This window comes from Pyxicephalus adspersus, chromosome 9 (assembly GCF_032062135.1).
Source record: "Pyxicephalus adspersus chromosome 9, UCB_Pads_2.0, whole genome shotgun sequence".
NCBI lineage: Eukaryota > Metazoa > Chordata > Amphibia > Anura > Pyxicephalidae > Pyxicephalus > Pyxicephalus adspersus.
In genome coordinates this window covers 36,631,656-36,653,106 of record NC_092866.1, presented here as the reverse complement: position 1 = coordinate 36,653,106, position 21,451 = coordinate 36,631,656, and the positions used below count along the sequence as shown (strand labels likewise).

At 40.2% G+C, this 21,451-nt stretch overlaps 1 protein-coding gene and 1 long non-coding RNA gene across 2 annotated transcripts in view; one reads left to right on the top strand and one right to left on the bottom strand.

Moving 5' to 3' along the window:
• ZFTA (zinc finger translocation associated) overlaps positions 1 to 12,293 on the bottom strand; it is a 61,368-nt gene extending 49,075 nt beyond the window's left edge. The window contains exon 1 of the mRNA XM_072421441.1: positions 12,039 to 12,293. The gene's annotated coding sequence lies outside the window, so the exon portion shown is untranslated. The remainder of the gene's footprint in view (positions 1 to 12,038) is intronic.
• The window catches only part of LOC140337666 (uncharacterized), a 93,001-nt gene that overhangs the window by 27,054 nt on the left and 44,496 nt on the right, over positions 1 to 21,451 (top strand). The window contains exon 2 of the long non-coding RNA XR_011922113.1: positions 6,686 to 6,859. This is a non-coding gene — a long non-coding RNA (uncharacterized lncRNA). The remainder of the gene's footprint in view (positions 1 to 6,685; positions 6,860 to 21,451) is intronic.

Sequence of the window (21,451 nt, the reverse complement as noted above, 5' to 3'; positions counted from 1 at the left end):
TCTTCAATTTAATATGCAAAAATGTATGCAAATTTTCTGTTCTGTTTTAGTACTTTATTGTAATATGTGTATCTGTATAAAAATGTAAAAAAAACAAAACAAAACATTTTTTTAGTGTTTTTTTGTTGCTGAGCTTTGCCTGTTCCTGACAATATGCTTGAACTGAGCCTGGACCGACCTTTGCCTGTGACCCCGACTCAGCTTGTGCCTTTTCCTTTGTACCTGGTTTGGTGGACTGATCTCCTGTGTTTGACTTCAGCTTGTTTACCGGATTCCCTGGTAATTTCTGTACCGTGTATCTGTGGGCTCCTGGTCAGCTGCTGACCTATCCCCAGACACCATCGCTTGCGCACCAAGTCCTGGGGGCAGCCGAGTGCTGGGAGATGCAACCAGTCCCCCGAGGCTGAGTGGGGGCTGTTATAGGTAAAGACTGTGGTGTTAGATTGGGGGACTGCTGTCTAGAGAATACTGGTACTGATTAGGGCCTTACAACCCCACTTTTCTCTTTCTTACTTCCTCTTAACTCTTCCCCTGCCTGATCCACATAGCCCCTGGTCATGCCAGCCCTCTGCTTTGCTCCTTTTTCCTGGTCAGCTCCAGACCATATTATGAACACTGTAATGCCTGAGAAAAAGATCTAACAATCTGGGATTTACACCAAATGAACTTACATATTATTATTACAATTATTTAAATAGAAATCTGACCAAATACAGGTGCAACATTCCTCTCCTGACTTACCCTCCCCTCCCCTTAAGGTCCCCCAGCAATGTTTTTTTCTATTTCACATGATACTGCAGGATCCTCTTTTACTTCAAATTTCTGGGCTGGGCATTCCTTTCTGCACCCTTCCTGTATATTGAAAGTTAGGGGTGACTTGGTAGGGCAGTTAGGGAAGGTAATATAACAAATGCTGAAGAATCTTGGGGATAGTTGGGGGGAAGGTTATGGATAATTGTATGGAGGCCCTCCCATGTTACAAACAAACATTGGATTGTGCAGTACTAATTGTACCAAAAAAACAAAATGATTTGGCAAACAATGATAGTAAAAGCAGCAATGGTTTAAAGAGCATGTATTCACCAATGCTAGAGGTCTAGCAAACAAGATAGGGGATTTGGAAGCCTTAATGAGTGAGGAGAATTATGACTTAGTTAGTATTGCTGAATCCTGGCTTTGTTCTTCGCATGACTGGGCTGTCAATATTCCTGGGTACACTCTCTTTTGTAAAGACAGAGTCAAACAAAAGGGTGGTGGTGTCTGTCTGTACGTGAGAAGTAGTCTAAAAGTGAATGTGAAAGAAGAAATTGCAGATGGAACAAGCAATGAGGTTGAGGCATTATGGGTGGAGTTGAATGTGGGGCTGAATACCACACAATTAATTATTTATATGCTATAGGCCCCCAGTGCTAAGGAAGAAATAGAAAATCAACTACTTGCACAGATAGAAAAAGCAGCAAAAAGTGGAAGTGTTTTAATCATGGGAGATTTCAACTACCCTGACATTGACTGTAGTAATGGCACTACAGGAACAGCAAAAGGGAGGAAATTTAAAAACGATAATTTTATGGTACAGTTTATTGAAGCCCCAACTAGAAATGATACTCTGTTGGACCTAGTTCTTTCTAACAATGCAGAGCTTATAACAAATGTGCAAATAACAGAGAATCTGGGTAGCAGTGACCATAATATGATTTAATTTATTGTAAGCTGTAAACAGGAAGCAAAAACTGGAAAGATTACAACATTTAATTTTAAGAGAGCAAATTTTCCATTATTAAGGGCGGCTCTCTGTGACTTGGACTGGGAGACAATATTGTCCTCAAAGAACACGGAACAGAAATGGGAATGTTTAAGTCTGTTCTACAAAAGCACGCTGAAAAATATATTCCAATGGGTAATACATTTAAGAGGCTAAAATTAAAACCTATGTGGCTCACAGCTGATGTTAAAAAAGCCATAAGGAACAAGAAAAGGGCATTCCAAAAATGAAGGATCACTGTCATCATTTGAAACCTATAAAGAATATAACAAAAGATGTAAAAAGGGGATAAAATGTGCAAAACTTCCAAATGAAAGACAGATTGCAAAGGAAAGTAAGGCAAACCCCCCAATTTTTCAAATAAATAATAGCAAAAAGATCAGATCTGAGCATGTAGGCCCCTTAAAGGATGTCGCTGGGTTGGTAACTGGGGATAAAGTCAAGACAGATTTACTAAACACTTTTTTTTAGCTCTGTGTACACGAAGGAAAATGGCATAGCTCAAATCCAAATTCATAATAGCAATGTCACTGCCTTAAGTGAGTCACAATGGCTCAGAATTGATATGATTGAGAAACAGCTGCAAAATTTAAGGTTGACAAAGAACCAGGACCTGATGGATTATATCCATGTGTCCTCAAAGAGCTGAGCTCAGTTATTTCAAAGCCATTATTTCTAATTTTTAGAGACTCCTTAGTCACTAGCAAGGTACCGATAGATTGGTGTAAGGCCAATGTGGTTCCTATCTTCAAAAAGGGAGCAAAGTCATTACCAGGTAACTACAGACCTGTTAGTTTAACGTCCATAGTTGGAAAGGGCTTAGAGAGTTTGATAAAGAACCACATAGAGGGGTTTCTGCTAGAAAATAATATTATAAGTGATAGTCAGCATGGCTTCAAGAAAGACAGAAGTTGTCAAATTTACTCTTTTTTTATGAGGAAGTAAGTAAACAGGTAGACAGTGGAATAGCAGTAAATATAGTGTACTTGGACTTTGCTAAAGTATTTGACACTGTACCCCACAGACGGTTAATATGCAAGTTAGGGTTGATGACATCAAACTATGTAATGGAATTATGTCCATACAGAATGTCTATAATCTACAAGCAGACCTGGATGTACTGTTTGATTGGGCAGCCAAGTGGCAAATTACATTTAATATAGATAAATGTAAAATTATGCACTTGGGAGCTAACAACATGCATGCTTCATACTGTCTAGGGGGAATACATTTGGGGGAGTCAGAAATGGAAAAGGATCTGGGGGTTCTGGTAGATTATAGACCTAATACAGCATGCAATGCCAAGCTGCAATATCTAAAGCTAGTAAAGTATTTTCTTGTATTAAAAGAGGAATAGACTGCAGAGATGGAGACATAATCCTGCCCCTGTACAAAGCATTGGTCAGACTACATCTGGAATATGCAGTCCAGTTTTGGGCACCAGTTCACAAAAAGGACATTGAATGTTGAATTGTTGAATTGGGGAGAGTGCAGAGAAGGGAAACTAAATTATTAAACGGAATGGAGGAGCTCAGCTATGAGGAGAGATTAACTGAACTGAATCTATTCTCCCTTGAGAAGAGACGTTTAAGGGGGATATGATTACCCTGTATAAATATATAAACGGTCCATATACAGAACTCTCTTCCCCATTATTCACTTTGAGATCATTAAAAAGAACAAGAGGGCACTTCCTGCGTCTGGAGGAAAAGAAGTTTAAGCACCGAATAAGGAAGGGATTCTTCACTGTAACCTAACCTACTATGTAACTATGAACCTTGTGATTGCACTTTTGAGGTAACCCTTGGATTTAGGGTAAATTTCAGATTTTTTTTCAACACCTGTGGGGATTTATAACAAGGCTTTAGTGTTTAATAAGAGTAAAGAAAACATCTGACAGGTTTACAATGTTAGCTGTCTTTTTTTTTTTTATTGAGATTTTATGTCATTTCCTGACCTAATCACACACAAAAAAATTAATCTGTTCAATGGACTACAAAGACTAACGGAAACTGAACAGACACTGTATTATTGCACCATAAATATATTTAAAAATTGTTCATGTTTATTTTGGAGTCTCTTAGTTTTTGCTGCTCCTGTCCGCCATCAGCACAACATATATTACAGCTGTGAAATCTCCCTGCTCCCCAATCTGAAGGCAGCAACTAGGAAAGGTGCTCACTGCTGTAAAAAGGTTGGCACTGGAGGTGAGTAGCAGCTAAATGTTGCCACCACCAGTCATTTAAGTGATGCTACAGTTCCATGCAGTGATTGACGGATGATGGGTAGGCACTGCATTTGGCCAGATCAACATGTATTCTTTGTACTTGCAGAAAATTTTTGAATATTGCCTTTAGTCATCAGAGTCTGAGTAACTTAATCTGGCATCACAAAAGCAAGCTCATTTCAGTGAGAAAACAATTTGTTCTGTCTGCTGAATTCACACAGGTGTATGTGTAACTGGTGAGATCACCACATTTAAATTGATTGGCAAACAATGACAAATATTGACAAAGTTAAAGAGTAGGTACTGACACATCATTTTAGCATGGCTGTGATGAGAGGTCTGAGAAGGGATGAGGTCATGCAATTTATATTTCTGTTCTGTGAGTATAGAAATTTGGGAGCTGCATTTGCTGATTTTTTAAAGGTGTGGGCTCTTAGGCTGTCACTGATAGTAAGGTGAATAATCAGATGGAGGATTACACTCTACATTATGTAACACACTTTAAATAAAAGAAACATGACAGTCACTTTAAGCAATCAGATATCCAGCAAATTTTAAATAACAACATAAACCAAAATGATATGCCATAGGTATTATGGAAAAAACAAAAATGCATGTGCTATATCAAAGAACGATGACACTCTTGGTACTGGCTAAAAAATGATTGGAAGACAAGAAGAAACTGTTGGATTGCACATCCCTTATCAAGGCTTTGTGTGATGCCACCACCTATTTATATTTCCATTACCCTGAGAAAACCTTCAACACCCAGCGGAAGGTTTGGAAAAAAGGTTAGCATATCCAAGTTCTTTATTATGTGGAAGGCAACATAAATGACAAAAAAACTTTGCCATTGAGATGGAAAAGTTTCGCACAATATTAATGAGTCAAGTGTGAATACAGATCAAGTGAGTATATAGATATCCGAAAAAAGAAACATGAAACTGAAATTTGTTATGAGCGTTAAAGCTGATGCAAAGCAGTTATACAACAAGAAATGTAATATATGCTGTGTACTACTATTTTTCTGCTAAAAAAAAGAATATGGGCACACCTAGGGGTCTACTTTTAAAACTGTGAATCTGAAATTCACTGAAATATTCCCTGGTGGGGAATCTTCCAGGCTCATGTGTTTCAGGGGCAGTAGTTGTTTCTCTACCAGGGAATGTTTTAGGGAATGTCAGATTCACTTTATACATAGACCCCTTGGAACTAGATATTCGTAACTTTGTGTGAGTAATTTCATATTGTTCAGTGTTGTTCAGTGGTGGAATAAAACGTATCTAAATAACCATATATAAAAAGCTTATGTACATGAACATATTTAAGGGACAATGACATTTTCAGATTAGTAGTAACGCTCAAAACTGCTTGCAAAAAACTGGTTACTATTGGACCTGTTGGTCAGTTTTTGGTTTAGCAATCAATTTATGTTTTCAAAGGAGAGTTTTTCTTTTATAGAACAATCCAAGGAATTAGCAACACATCATAGTATGCATAGTCTGTGAGTGTTGGGGGATTGTGATTTTTTAGGTGGAAAATGTCACAATTACAAAGAAAATATGTCACTGGTGTTTACAAAACTGTTCCAGTCAGCTTTCTAGGATACTAATACAAATTCTCTGATAAATGGGATGAAGATAACCATTCTTACATATGCTTTTGGTTAGGTGTGTCCTCCACTAGCTCAGGGTACTTTTATATCTTTACTGTATTGAAAATTAAATATTTAATCAGGTTCCAAGCTTGGACTTGAACAGTACCCTGCGGTGGATACCGGGTGATAATTAAATTCTTCACTCAGAAAATATACTTTCCACTTCCAGACTCACAATTCATTTTGATTTGACTGATTCTCCTGCTAATGATACATGCAGACAATAAACTTGTATCATGATCTGATCATAGTGCAGTTATTCTCACACTTTTTTTCACTTGTTACAAAAGTAGTATTCTTACATGGGAATTTAATGATTTTATGTTGTCCATCCCAATCTTGTGTTTTGCTATTCAACAAGCATATAAACCAACAATGCTAGGAACTCGCAAACAATAAACTTGTATCATGATCTGATCATAGTGCAGTTATTCTCACACTTTTTTTCACTTGTTACAAAAGTAGTATTCTTACATGGGAATTTAATGATTTTATGTTGTCCATCCCAATCTTGTGTTTTGCTATTCAACAAGCATATAAACCAACAATGCTAGGAACTCGCAAACAATTATTTTCTAGAACTGAGGAATTAAAACAAGTCCACCCATAGCATGCACAATGAGATTACCAAATGATAAAAAACAACCATATATCCAACCCCCTCTAACAACTAGGCTCTAGAATGGGTGAGACTTGGACTTGATCTAACTTTGACTTGGACTGAGCTTCTGACCGATCCAACTAAAAATTAGCCCAGAAAGGTGAAACATACCTTTTAGATCAAAAGTAATAAACAAGATAGTTTACAAGCTAATAGACTCAGTAAACTTAACCCTCACTATAACTTTCTACAGGCAGATGCATGTTTTCCCAAACAGTTATACCTACCATGCCTGTATTTTCAAAGGAAACGTTAAAACAGCACATTAGGATTGACAAGGTTTTAGAACAGAACTATAGTCCTACTTTAAATGATTGTGAACAGGCAACATCCCTTCTGCATTAACACATACTTTCCTGCCTGATTACTATCCTTTAGGAAAAACGTTTGAGTTTTGTATGCGCTCCAATCCAATGCACCTCCAATCAAGATGGCCAAAGATCAAGAACCAGGAGGAGAAGCAAAAGCAGATGGCAGTGCCTGCGACGAAATAGGGTCAAATAAGCACACAGCTCAGTGATAGATTGATGTGATAGAAACTACAAAGACCAGGTAATCCTTATTCTTACTTTCCAAGTAAGTGATAATGTTCACTAGATTCAACATTTAATAAACTTTGTTCTTTTTAAACATTTGTTTTTCATTTAGCCCCCCACTCCTCTACTCTTTGCTCTGGCTACAGGGTCTTTTGCCCTACTGATTGGAGAAATTGGAATTTTTTAGGGCCACGTTAGCTGACAAATGAGGTCATTCTGAACAGAGGATGGATTGTTGTCTTTAGCTTTGAAAATATGCACTTCTGTGCAAAAAAAATAGGTAAAAGGTAATTAGAGGGATTAAATAAACACATATTTTTAAAAAAGTAGAAAATAATGCAACCGTAGGACAAAAAAATATGATTTTGGAAAAATATGACATGGAATATTCCCATCTCAATAAATGTGTCAGTTAAAAAGGATAGGTGTGATTTACATGGCATAGGTGTGCTTCAACAGAATATCCCATTTAAAGCTAAAGAACTACTGGTTAACTACTGAGTACCTTGTTGCATAATACAGGTTAAAACTGCAAGCTACATATTAGCTTACATACATATTACACTCCTGACACTGCTAATAAACAAAGAAAAAAATCACTTTTTTTACATTTACCTTAACAGCATTCGATGTGCCTGTGAGACCCACCTTAAAAAAATTTTCCCACTTTCAAATCTGCTTTCTAATTTAGCTCCCTGTGATGATCCCTGCAATATGCCTAGAAAATCATTATGACCTAGGTGTGGTCTTAGAGCAAGATGATTGGACTCAAATTTGGTCAACCACAAAGTCCTGCTTTTGCAGGATAACTGTAGCAAAAACAAACAATAAAGTTCATCCCTCAACATGTTTCTGTGAGGAGATGTGGAGAATATTTTTGTACCGAAATATTTACTATACTTACTAAATCTTTGGCACACATTATGTGCTCAATTTTAAGCCAAGAGCCTACCAACCTACAATTTAAAACCTTCTTTTAAAAATGGAAGGTCTGCTTTCTTACCCAGGCCTCTTTAATCACTGAAAAAGCATTCTTGTGACAAATAAAATTACATATATACTCACCCTACCCTTGTCCACCACTCGTGATGCTTAGATAAGGATGGTGTCACTGTCCTTTTGGAGGGAGTACTGTGGAATGCAAAACAAATGTGCCTACTCCACATTCTATGGAACTCTTCCCTAAAGGGCATGACATCATTCGTGTCCAGGCTTGCAGTTGATGAGGGGTTAAGTAAGGCCTTGTCTCCATGTCTTTGGGGGAGCTTCAATCTGCAAGGTGAGAAAAATGCAACATGCCTCAGCTCTGCTTTGTTTTTAGAACACCATAGGGTAACACAGGAACCTATGTCTATGACACAGCTTTGACACAAAGCTGCATGTTGCATTAAAATTGAAGCAAATGCTAAATGTCTTTTGTCTTTTATTGGCAGCTATATAGGAATCCTTTTCAAAGGCTTTAAAATTGCACCTTTGAAGTAGGGGTAAAAAACAAAGAAGACTAGGCTTCACAGGTATGTTTTTCACGTACATATTGAAGGTGACTTGGGTATTGGAAGTGGATCTTCTAATAAAAAGTGGAAGGCTTGTTTTAAACTGATGACATATGTCATTGTTGCAGGAAAACAGACTATTGGTAAAATATTCTCTTCACATAACCAAAACTAGATTTCGAGTTACTCAAGTAATGCTACATGAAAATAAATTATGGTAAAATCGTAAAATGTAAAACTTGACAGACACCTTGTACCTGTAGACACATTCACCCTCCGAGGGTTTCAGTACTCACATTCTTTGTTTTTAGGTCTAAACCAATGGTCCTGTCCCCCCTATTTCCTATCACCCTGTTTTCCTCCTTTCTACCAGCTGCCCTGCTGCTGACATATGTTGTTATATACCACACATTACCCAAGAGGTTATGGTATATGTTATTAATTATTGCTATTACTTATTACCCAAATTTTATTAAAATGTAGTCAGAAATGCATTAGGCCTTTCTGTTTATTGACCTAACTAAATACAGTAAAAAATACTGAATAGGAAAATCTGTACAACCACTGGAAAGCAAGAATGTGATTTTATTTTCTCTAAATTTCTAAAGTCTAAGTTTCGCCATTTAATTAGTAACTGAGTTTCTAATTTATAGGTAATTACTAATACTGCTGCAACAGGAGGCAAGTAGTATAGTAAGTGTCCTAAGTGTTTCATGCTTAATGCCTTTAGAGTACAGTTCTCATAGTGAAAACTGAAAATAAAGTTGAGATCAAATTCACTGATTTGTAATAATTAAATGCAGAAACAAATGTCAGTTTATAGTGACATACTAACGGGAAAATTAGACTAAATTACTAATGTTGCTCATGTACACAGTTGATACAAACATTTGTCCAAAATTTGCAGAGCATCCTTAAACATATTCTTAAAGAAGACCTAAACTAAAACTTTTACCTTACATAAAGCGGAAGACAACCCTTTGGCAAAATAAAAACAAATATCAGCACTAATACCTCATACCCACTGTCAAGCTTGATGGTGGGACTTGGTGCAGTGTGGTGTCAGAAAAAAAAGAATCAAAAGTGTTGCAATGGCAACGTCAGAGTCAAAATCCAGACCTCAACTTGATTGAAGTGCTGAAAATATGTAAAATCCTTGGCAATCAAATAAATCCTTGGCCTCCAGAGATACATACATCAAGGATCCCAGTAGGCTTCTGGCTGCTCCTTCTGCACACGCCCGATCTCAGACATGCGCAGAAGGAGATTTTTCTTTAATCTCACGCATGGGCAGTTAGGTCGGCATTCTTTTTTTTTCTTTTCGCAAGATCAAGCGAGATTGGGTGACATAGGAAGAAGGCGTCAGAAGGGCAAAGAAGATAGAGGCTCTCAAGGCTTCCTCTGTGCAGACATGAAGAAGGATAACAGGACAATGTGGGACCCGATCCAGGAAACCTCCAAAGGGATCAACGGATCTGCGAAGGTAAAAGTAAGTATTTTTTTTTCTTCAGTTTACGTTAGCTTTTATGAGCATGGTGTTACCCTAGGTAGATCATCCACATAGGTGTATTAGACAACAATCATGTCGAGTCATCACTTCCCAACTAGGGTGCAAACAGCTTCTTGGCTTGTGTCATCTTACAGTCTATGATTCAACAGCTTGTAGAACCACCTTTAGCTGCAAAAACTTGACATAATCATTATCTGTATGACTCACATTTTTGTGGAGGAATTTTGAGACACTTTTTTTTTTTTTACATTGTTTCAGATTTTTGAGGTTTATGGCCGTTTGTTTATTCACAGCTCTCCTAAAATCATATGTTTCCATTACCACACTTCCACCATCATGCTGGACGCTTGGTATGAGGAATTAGCACCGATATTCTATGTTTGTTTTATTTTTTAAACTTTATTTTTAAATTTGACATCCAAGAAACTATTAACATACAATATAGGAGTAACAAAAAGTATTTAGTACAGACAACTTCTGGTCAATAAGATATTCAACATCATAGTGTAACAAACATCTCCATTTAGTGGCCTCCCGGAGGTCAAAATATTTTTTAACACTGTAATATTCAAAAAACCAAAAAAGGAGGGAATTGCTTAGAAGAGGTGCAGCATAAGGAGTGTGTAAGACACCGCTGCCCACTTAAATTAAGACACTTAAGTGTTGCTGACGGCATCCTGGTACGCATGTTTTAAACCTGATTTAGGGATTGGCAACACCATAATCTCCTTAAGGAGGAAACCACTGTTTTGGGCAAGAACTCCCAACATTTAAACTATAATACACTGTAAATCCTTTACCTTCATCTTCTTTTAGCTGTGTATATTACTTGCTTTTACTATATGTCAACTATTAAAAATGAAGCTAAGAAGCTTCTCTCCCAATTTACAGAATAGATATTAGGACTGATTCCTCTTTTACTTTATTTAAACAGAATTTCTTGACCTAATCAGTGCCCACTTAGGGCTATTAGACTATGACATGCAGATAGGGCTTTTTTCTTGATGTAATGCCTCAGATCAGCAAATAAAATGAATGAAGATCCCCCACTATCCTAGACTCATGTCACAGCAGCACACAGCATTTTATAAGTTAATTACTTACAATTTTGAGACGGGGAGCCTGATTCATCAAGCCAATTACAAAACTCGTGCACGTGTATTCGAGATCCGAGATCAGTTGATTTACCAATCATTTTTCAGCCGTCGAGAATACGCTGTCGTTTTCATCCGGCATTTATCAACTGAAATGCTCTCTTGCTCCGAGCCGCGCATCTCCGTGAGCTTGACACTTGCGAGCTTGCATTAAAAGTCATTGTTCCCCTAAAAAATCATTCTTTAAAATGTCACACATCTTTCACTTAGCCCTAAATAAAAATGTTTGGCCTGTTCAAATGTTTCAAACATATATATTATCTGAGAAATAAGCATATTTTTAAATGACCTAATATTTTCTGCTTTAGAAAAAGTTAACAGATTTTTGCTCTTTACATAGGCACCTATCTAAATGCATATGATGCTGAACCCGAGGATCCACCTAGTGATAAATTTCTGAGAGCTCTGGCGGGCGAGAGCTCGCTTTTGCCAGTGAACTAGATTTTTCCCACAAAAGTCACAAGCACACACACAAATTCTTGTTTGCTTATATAACTTATTTTTAAATATATTTTATATTTATAAATATATTCATCAATAATTATATATATTACATAGTAGGTTAGGTTGAAAAAAGGCATTAGTCCATCAAGTTCAACCACTAGGGAAATATACATATCCCAGGTATAAAACCCTTTAAGACATAGTTTGTCCAGAGGACGGCAAAAAAACCCTGGTACAATTTGCTTCAACAGGGGAAAAAAATTACTTCCTGATTCCATGAGGCAGTCGGATGTTCTCTGAATCAACAGTCACTGGTATTTTTACTTTAAAGCCTTTAAAGCCTTAATATATATATGTATGTATAAATACCGTATTTTCCGGCGTATAAGACAACTGGGCGTATAAGACGACCCCCAGCTTTTCCAGTTAAAATATAGAGTTTGTTGCACTTAAAAAAAAAACAGTAACAAACAAAATTTTTACTTTAAATAATAGAATTGTCTACCCTTCTATGTAAAGTAGCCACACAGCTCCACCTAGTGGCTTATTTGTAAATCACAATAATATATAACACTCATATAAATACATCTATACCGCATGGCTCACAGCGTTCCCCCGAAGCTCTCTGACACTGTCTGACTCTTGGTAACCCGAGCTCGGATCTTCTCCCTGTTCAGGGTACAGCCCGGTCCCTCCACCATGGTGTCTCTCCCTATGTGCAGCACCCGAACAGATGATTCAAAATGTGGCAGCAAAAGAATACTAAACAACCAATGGCGAGCCTTCATTTGCTGACAACCAGGAAGTACTAAAACTTTCTAACTTTCTCATTGGTGTGCTTACAGCAGCTTGTATGTAATTGGTAAGTACCCGGCCTATAGGACGATCCCCGATTTTGGCACAGATTTTTCGGGGTTAAAAAGTCGTTTTATATGCCGGAAAATACGGCATATATGAAAATATATATATATATATATATATTCATATTATAATAATCATTGTTATTAAAATTTTATATACATTAATATATATTTTTATCATAATATGATTTCATTTACTGTATGCTGTAATCAGGAAGCAAAAACAGGAAATATAAAAAAAACATTTATTTTAAGAGAGCAAATTTTCCATTATTAAGGGCGGCTGTCTGTGACTTGGACTGGGAGACAATATTGTCCTCAAAGAACACAGAACAGAAATGGGAATGTTTCAAGTCTGTTCTACAAAAGCACACTGAAAAATACTGAAAATATATTCCAATGGGTAATACATTTAAGAGGCTAAAATTAAAACCTATGTGGCTCACAGCTGATGTTAAAAAATGCCATATATAATTATTATAAATACATGTATAGATATGCATGATAAATATATAAATACATATTAATATAGTCTAAAAATCTGAAAAGAGATATTTCATACTTTAATACTATATTCCTATGTATTTATATATCATATATCATATTTATATATCAAATCATTTATATATCATTATATATATATCTATATCTATATATATATATATATATATTTATATATATGTATATCTATATGTATCTATATATATATATCATATGTTTGAAAAAAGCATGAAAACTTTCACATATATATGCGTTTTTATGCACAAGCGATTGTAAGCTTTTTAAGAAAGCTTCCATTGAAAACAATGGGGTATTTTAAAAGTGTTTTTTAGCAGGACTTTGGAATCTGGAAGCCCCCTTTATTAAGAAGACTCTCAAATCTCCACCATCTCACCCTGGGGCAGGAGTACAGGGGTACATTAAACCCCTTTCACATTAAACCCCTTTTACATTAAACTCATTTCCTGAAAGGGTTAACATATGTGTAAAAAAAAGACAAGGCTTTAATGTTAAAATATTTTATTTTCTGTGTGTTTAGTGTAAATTTTCTACTTTTACTTTTTGACAGGTTATTCCACAATGACAGTATGATTCACACAGCTGAATTCATTTATGAGTACAGCTGTGAGACTACTGACAGTGTGGGATCCCCAGGCGCTCGGGGTTACATGAGAACAAGTCTCCCCATTCAACTCTAGTGATGAATGAATAAACAGGGGAAACCCTGATGACGGCTCAAGCATCATCAGGTATCCGCTTTGCTCAGCCAATCACGGAGCACTGGAGCTAAATGGCGTGACTTGTCCTCGAGTAACCCCTAGTGCCTGGGGATCACACACTGTCAGTAGTCCCACGGCTGTGCTTATGAATTAATGCACCAGTGGGAATCATCCTGTCAGTGTGGGATAACCTGTACAAAATAAAAGTTGAAAAATTACACTAAACACACACACATCAAATAAAATCCTTTAACATTAAATCCTCCTCTACCTTTTTTTTTTTGTTTTTTCTTGAATAGCTGTTTACTGGTGTACAAATCTAAAGGATCAGATCAACAAATGATTATGAAAAACAGCCAAATTTCACTGACTGTGCCCTGCCCAATTCCATGTTAATTTTTAGCACCTGTGCGCATAATGATGAGCATATATAAGGGTGTCTAACTTGCTTTTTTCCTGTCTTTATTTTTTTTTAAGGAGGGGCTGTTGTTTTGTTTGTTAGCCCAATCTATGTTGCTACATTTGATTACCATTTAGCACAATAGCTGGTTTTGTTTTTTAAACCCTGAATGTTATGGTATTTTTGGAATGCAATATTTGTTTGGCCATTTTTTAACTAATTTGGCTTTATATAAAAATGTGGGTTTAGATGTGTTTTTTTTATTTTGTCATGTCATGTCACGTGTCGGTGTAGTCTCTTTATTTTGATGTGACCTTTTAGCAAATGGGTTTATTTTGAATAATGTTGTTATGTTTGTTTTTTGGGGGGATTGTTTTTATGTGATCTTCACAATCTTCCAGGACCTACAATTTAAAAAGACAATTTTGCTTGTTTTTAAGCAGTTCCCTTCTGTGATTTTTTGTAAGGCTAAAAACCCCACAATTGGCTTAATAAAACTCACTTGTTTGATGCGCATAGTTGTGCGTGAGGATTTTTTTGGGCATATTGCCTAACATGCTTCAAATTGAAAAGATTGCCTAATGCTTACTATTAGAGATGAGCGAATCGAGGCTGACAAAGTGGAATTCGATCCGAATTTCAGGAAAAATTAGATTCACAACAAATCCGAATTTCCTCGCGATTCGTGGTAACAAATCGCAATTTTTTCCTAAAATGGTGGCTACACGTGTGAGGACATGGGGCAAGGAACTCTGAAAAGGTGGGATGACCCATAATGCCATGCATGCAGCCAATCAGCAGCCAGCCAGCCCTGTGATGTTATAGTCCTTTAAATATTTCCAGCCATCTTGGATTAAGACATTTTACAGCGTTCTGAGTGCAGGGAGAGACGTGTGCAGGCGCTAGGGAGAGTGATAGCAAAAACCTCATTGTGAGAGAAAAACTCAAAAAACGAATTAAAAGTGCAGGGAAAGGATAGGGAGGAATCATTTCACAGCATCTTAGTGCAGGGAGAGACGTCAGAAGGCGCTAGGGACAGTGCTAGAAAAGCAATTTACAGTGCAGGGAAAGATTATTTGGGGATCCAAATAGCCATTATACAGCTCTGTCATTCCAGCAATTTCTTCTTGTTATTGGGTTGCAAGTGCAATGTTGAAAAGCCTTTAGTGGCTTATATCTGTGGAAAAAGAAAAATATATATGCATTTCACTTCTGCAGTTATATGTGGTGAAAACGTTTAGTGGCCTATTTCAGTCCAAAAAGAAAAATATATACGCACTTCACTTCTGCAGTTATTTGTGGTGAAAGCGTTTAGTGGCCTATTTCAGTACAAAAAGAAAAATATATTCTCAGTTCACTTCTGCAGTTATTTGTGGTGAAAGCGTTTAGTGGCCTATTTCAGTACAAAAAGAAAAATTTATACGCAGTTCACTGTTGCAGTTGTTTGTGGTAAAAGCATTTAGTGGCCTATTTCAGTAAAAAATGAAAAATAAATTCTCAGTTCACTCCTGCAGTTATATGTGGTGAAAGCGTTTAGTGACGTATTTGAGTACAAAAAGAAAAATATATACGCAGTTCACTTCTGCAGTTATATGTGGTGAAAGCGTTTAGTGACGTATTTGAGTACAAAAAGAAAAATATATACGCAGTTCACTGTTGCAGTTATTTGTGGTAAAAGCATTTAGTGGCCTATTTCTGTACAAAAAGAAAAATATATTTGTCGCTTTTAGGGGTGTTTTATTTTGCTTTTAATTTATTTAGTTCAGCTAAAAGTATGAAAGACAGAGAAATGCCAGGCCATGCACAGAGGAGTAGCAGAGGCCAAAATGTTTCTGGCGCAGGCAGAGGTCGCAGCAGAGTAAGGGGGCGTGTCAGCAGAAATCGCAGCGAGAGTCCTAAGCTCCCGGTGTCATCTAGCGGTCGTGTCTTGACCAGCAACCCAAACGGTTCTTGATTGGTTAACTCTGTCATCCACCTTATCCCAGGGACATCAGACACCCCCAGCCAACAGTCGGTGGGTTCGTCAGACACAACCCTTAGTTGGCATGACCGGGGAGCAGGCCCTGTGCCGTCACTTGTCCTCAACCTGCCTCTGTCCTTTGCTGTTCCCTCAGCCACAGAAGTATCGTATGCTGTGGGCTCAGCTCCACTATATAGCGAGGACGAGCTAGTAGAGGACAGTCAGCAGCTTCTGCCCAGCCAAGATCAGGAGGTATCATCCGCCGCTTCCTCCGCTAGGCGGGCAAATAGTGATGAGGAGAGTGGCGTGGGAGGTGGTTTTGCGAGCGGTCAGGCTCCTGACCCAGAGATCGTTGAGGAGGACATCAGTGACGTGCAGACACTACTCGATGCTGATGAAGCCGATCGCACTTGGGAGCCGGGTGAAGAAGGGGCTTCATCATCATCAGGAGAAGGGGGTGGCAGCTTGCCCATGAGACAGCGGCTGAGCCAGCAAGGTGGTAGCATGGCTGGGAGTCAGCAGGGTGACAGCAGTGGAAGGTCGGGAGCCAAACGTACCCGGGGTAGACCACCTGCTTCGCAGCCTACCTGCCCGGGAAGTAGTGGTGCAGGGGTTCACAGAGGCAGCGGCGGTAGCAGTCAGTCAGTGCAGAGTGTTGGGGGGAAAATCCCCTACTCGGCGGTGTGGCAGTTTTTTGTTAGGCCGCCGGAGGTTAACATGGCCATATGTAGAATATGTGGGCAGAAGGTGAAGAGTGGCCAGGGTGCAAATGTTGGCACCACGGTCCTGCGTCAATATATGCGGCGTCACTATAAAGTGGCCTGGGAGAACCGTGGCTACGATGTGGTGGTCCAGCCTGCCGGGTTTCAGGCAGTCAAGGCTCCACCACCTCAGCCGAAGGGAGCTGTATGTCATTTCCATCTTCTGCTGGTCCAGATGCTCCTGCTCTTCCTCCTCCTACTCCTCCTCAGTCATTCCGTCAGCAATCGGTCACCGAAGCGGTTGCCAAGAGACAACAGTATGCGTGCACTGCGGAGAAGCTGAATGTGCTCCTGTCCAAGTTGCTGGTGCTGCAGTCCCTCCCTTTTCAAGTGGTGGACTCTGCACCTTTCAGAGAACTGATGGCTTGTGCCGAGCCGAGGTGGAGAGTCCCAAGCCGTCATTTTTTTTGCGAAAAAGGCAGTACCAGCCCTGCACAAATATGTAGAACAGAAGGTGGGCCAATCCTTGAGCCTGTCGGTGACTGCCAAAGTGCACGGCAGTGCCGACGTGTAGAGCTGTAACTACGGTCAGGGACAATACATGTCCTTTACGGCCCACTGAGTGAATGTGGTCCCTGCACAGCCACACCAGCAACTTGGCCAAGTGACACCGCTCCTACCTCCACGTTCTCACACCGCTGGTCCTGCGGCAACGTCCGCCTCTGCCTCCTCATCGTCCACCGTGTCCTCAGCCTCCACTGCAGAGACAATTCACAGTGCCCCTCCAGCATACCACATGTGCAGGGCACGGCGGTGTCACGCTGTTCTGCACCTGGTTTGCCTGGGCGAACAGAGTCACACAGGGTAGGAACTGCTCCGTGTGATTCATCAAGAAATCGAATCCTGGCTTTCTCCGCGACAACTCAAAATCGGAACCATGGTGACCGACTACAGGAAGAACATGGTGTCGGCGCTGCCTCAAGGAAGGCTGAGCCATGCGCATGGCACACGTGTTCAATCTGGTTGTCAAGCGGTTCCTGAAGTCTTCCACCCATCTGCAAGACATCATAAAAATGACCAGGAAACTTTGCATGCACTTCAGCCACTCGTACACCGCAAAGCACATACTCCTTGAGCTGCAGCGGCAGAACAGCATCCCCCAACATAGGCTGATATGCAACGTTTCCACCCGTTGGAATTCCACCCTCCATATGTTGGACCGACTATACGAACAGAGAAAGGCAATCAACGAATTCTTGATCCAAGCGGATAGTACTCCCATGTGTAACTTCGATGTCAGCCAGTGGTGGCTCATGCGTGACACCTGCCGTTTGATCAGGCCCTTTGAGGAGGCCACGTTATTTGTCAGTTGCCAGGACTACGGGATGAACATTGTCATTCCACTGCTTCATGTCCTGGAACAGATGCTCGTAAATCTGGCTGGTCAGGGGACTGGAGACATGGCGCCTAGATCTCACGGCCACATGAGCCCAGTGGGGGCTGAACTGGAGGAGGAGGAGGAGAAGGAGGAGGACATTGGAGCACAGGCAATGTATAGCGAAAATGGTGGTTTTTCTACTCAGGTGACAGGAGAGGAGGCGCAGGAGCAGCCAGAGGAGCATAGGGGAGATGAGGAAGACGAGGCAGAGGACCCAGACACACCGTGGCAGTATGAAGTGGAGATGGAGGCAGACAGTCCCTCCGAGTCACTTGCACAAATGGCCCGCTGCATGCTCACTTGCTTGCGTAGTGACAGCCGAATTGTCACCATTCAGCAGAGGGATGACTTCTGGCTCTACACCTTGTTGGATCCTCGCTACCGGTCCAAAATGGGGGCCTTTTTTACACCCGCTGAGAGGGAGGACAAACTGAACTACACAGTATAGACATCCTATGTAGTCAGTTGGCCGCTTCCTATCTGCGCCATTTTTTATCCTCTCACAGGTCTGACCGGGGGGGCCCTCTGCACTCACGTTCCACTGCCAAGGCTGCTGGGGAGGGGTGTGGTGGCAGCAGCAGTACCAGCTCCATCAGCAGCAGCCTGAGTCTAGAGTTGCTGATGAGCAGCTTTCTTTACCCGCATACTGAAGAAAATACTCACCAGCAGCTAGACATAGAACAGAACCTGAACCAGCAGGTGGTGACATACTTGGAGTGCACTCTGCCAGCCGTCATTGAGGATCCGCTGGACTACTGGGCAGCCAAACTGGATTTGTGGCCACAAATGGCCGAGTTTGCCCTGGAAAAGCTGTCCTGCCGGGCCAGTATTGTGACATCAGAGCTTAGTGTGCCAGGAGCCATAGTTACCCCAAGAAGAACTCGCCTGTCCACCCAAAATGTGGAGAGACTGACCTTTGTCAAGATGAATCAGGCGTGGATCTGCCAGGATTTCCACCCACCAATGCCTGATGCATCTGATTAGATGATCCATGCCGCCTCACCCAAACCTTGAAAAAAGAGACCGGTTTCTTCTGGCTACCTGCCTCAGCTACTACTTTGATGCTGCCACCCGCCTAATGCCACACATCAGATGCCAAATGCTCCTTCTTTCACCCACCTTTGTCAGCGGGTACTGGTATTGCCACCCACCACCCCACTCTGTCACGGGTCACTTTGTGGTCTCCTGATGCTGCTGCTACCATCTCCACACTATGTCACCTTGCCACTCTGTGGTCTCCTGATGCTGCTGCTGCCATCTCCACACTATGTCACCTTGCCACTCTGTGGTCTCCTCATGCTGCTGCTGCCATCTCTACACTATGTCACCTTGCCCCTCTGTGGTATCCTCCTGATGCTGCTGCTGCCGCCACCTCCAGACTCTGTCATTGTGCCACTCTGTGGCCTCCTCCTGATGCTGCCGCTGCCGCCACTTCCAGACTCTGTCATTGTGCCACTCTGTGGTCTCTGCCCGATGCTGCTGCTGCCGCCACCTCCACACTCTGTCATCAGGCCCCTCTGTGGCCTACTAATGCTGCTTCCACCTCACCACTATGTCATTGTGCTACTCTGTGGACTTCTCAAGCTGTTCTCTCACCCTACCCACTCCATGACTGGGCCACTATTTTGCCTTTTTGGCCTGGATGACATCACTTTTTTTTTGACTCTTCTTCTGATCTGTCAGAAGAAATGAAAAAAGAGACGCACAATGGATCCTGTCTGTGTAGCAGCTGTAAGGCCTGTATGGTCCCATGAGAATTGGCTTATGATTTGGTAGCCAAAAGCAGGAGTGGGTACAAAACACAGAAGACATGCAAATATTCCATTCAAGTGTCTCTGTTTTGGATCAGCTCCTGTTTTTTTTTTTTGGCATTAGCAATACTGATGGATTATTGAGCAAATGCTGACCGAGTGAAGGCATATGCTCCACAGACAGGATCCGTTTTTTGTGGATTATTGTTCTGACGTCAACACAAACTTACTGCTGACACCCTCTCCACTCTGTCGGGGGGGGCTCTACTTGTATAAGCGGTTAATAGAACAGGTTCTGTAGACATCTATGTGGAATCAGCTGACGAGGGTGTAAAAGGAATGAGCTTCTTTTTGACGCTAACATGGACCTGTAAGGCTGAGTTCATACTTGAGTTATTTGAGTGTACTAGCACTCGGCCCCAGCTCCGGCTCACAGAAATACGGTCCATATATCGGCGCATATATATGCACTGCAAGCTTATGCGCACTTGCTTGATAAATCAGGCCCAGAATGTGCAGGGGGAATCTCCACCCATATGATAGCAGTTCAGGTGCAGACAGTTACAAAGTACTTCTGTATTAAGATCCAGGAGTCTAAAATTCACCATCATTGTGTCATTACACTGTTACTTTATTTATTACACAGCTCAACAAAAAAAAAAAATTTCACTTGCCAAGGATTTTTTTTTACAATATTTAGTGTATTTCAGGTCAACTGAATCCACAAATGACATCAGTTTTATTGAATTGGCTGTAGTTTCCTGTGATACAGGAATCGGAATAGACAATTTTACAAACAACAGATGTTAACACAGCATATTATTATCAATCTTTATTTACACGGATGTTTTGAATTTAATATATTAACCTCCTGGGGGGTTCATTTCTGGATTTATATGTCTAAAAGCAGTACATTGTTTTCATGAAAATTTATTTTACAGAATAATTTAATAGTATGAGTATGAAAAAGTTTAAAACACAAAATCATGTCAAAATAATAAATTAAATTATTAAAATTTTTTTAAAAATTTTTTTAAATTTAAAAAATAAATAAATAAATAATATACTCATACTATTATAATATACTGTGAAATAAATTTTCTTGAAAGACAATGTACTGTTTTTACACATTTAAATCCACTGTATTGCATGGAACGGTGACTCATCGAGTGCAGAGAAAGGCGGCCGGAGGAAGAAAGAAGATGGACATCGCAGAGAAGGACGACGCATGACGCCGGCAGATCAGGTATGTAGCGATTTACTATTACTTCCCATAGGTTTATCTACCCCGAGTGTGACTCGCGGTTACCGCTTTTAGCATCTTTTTTCTATGTTAAATGTAACTGTATTTTCATGAAACTTTCATTTGCCTTTATTCATACATTTTCTGTTTTTACAGAAATTTCCTCAAGAAGAAGTTGTTTAAATGAGCCTCATGTATTTTGCTCTGTCAATGGTGAGGTCATAGCAATTAGTTAGCGCACACCTGCTCCCTGTTCTGTGCGCATCTACAGTCCATTACAAGTCACTTTGAATGTTTAACCCCCTAAGGGGTGTTCCCGAGTGTGACTCGGGGCCAGAAAAATTGCAAAAAGCGGTAATCCCGAGTCACACTCGGGGTACCTTTGGGGGTCCCCCTTACCTGATCCCCGCGGTCCAGCGGCGATCGCAGGATCC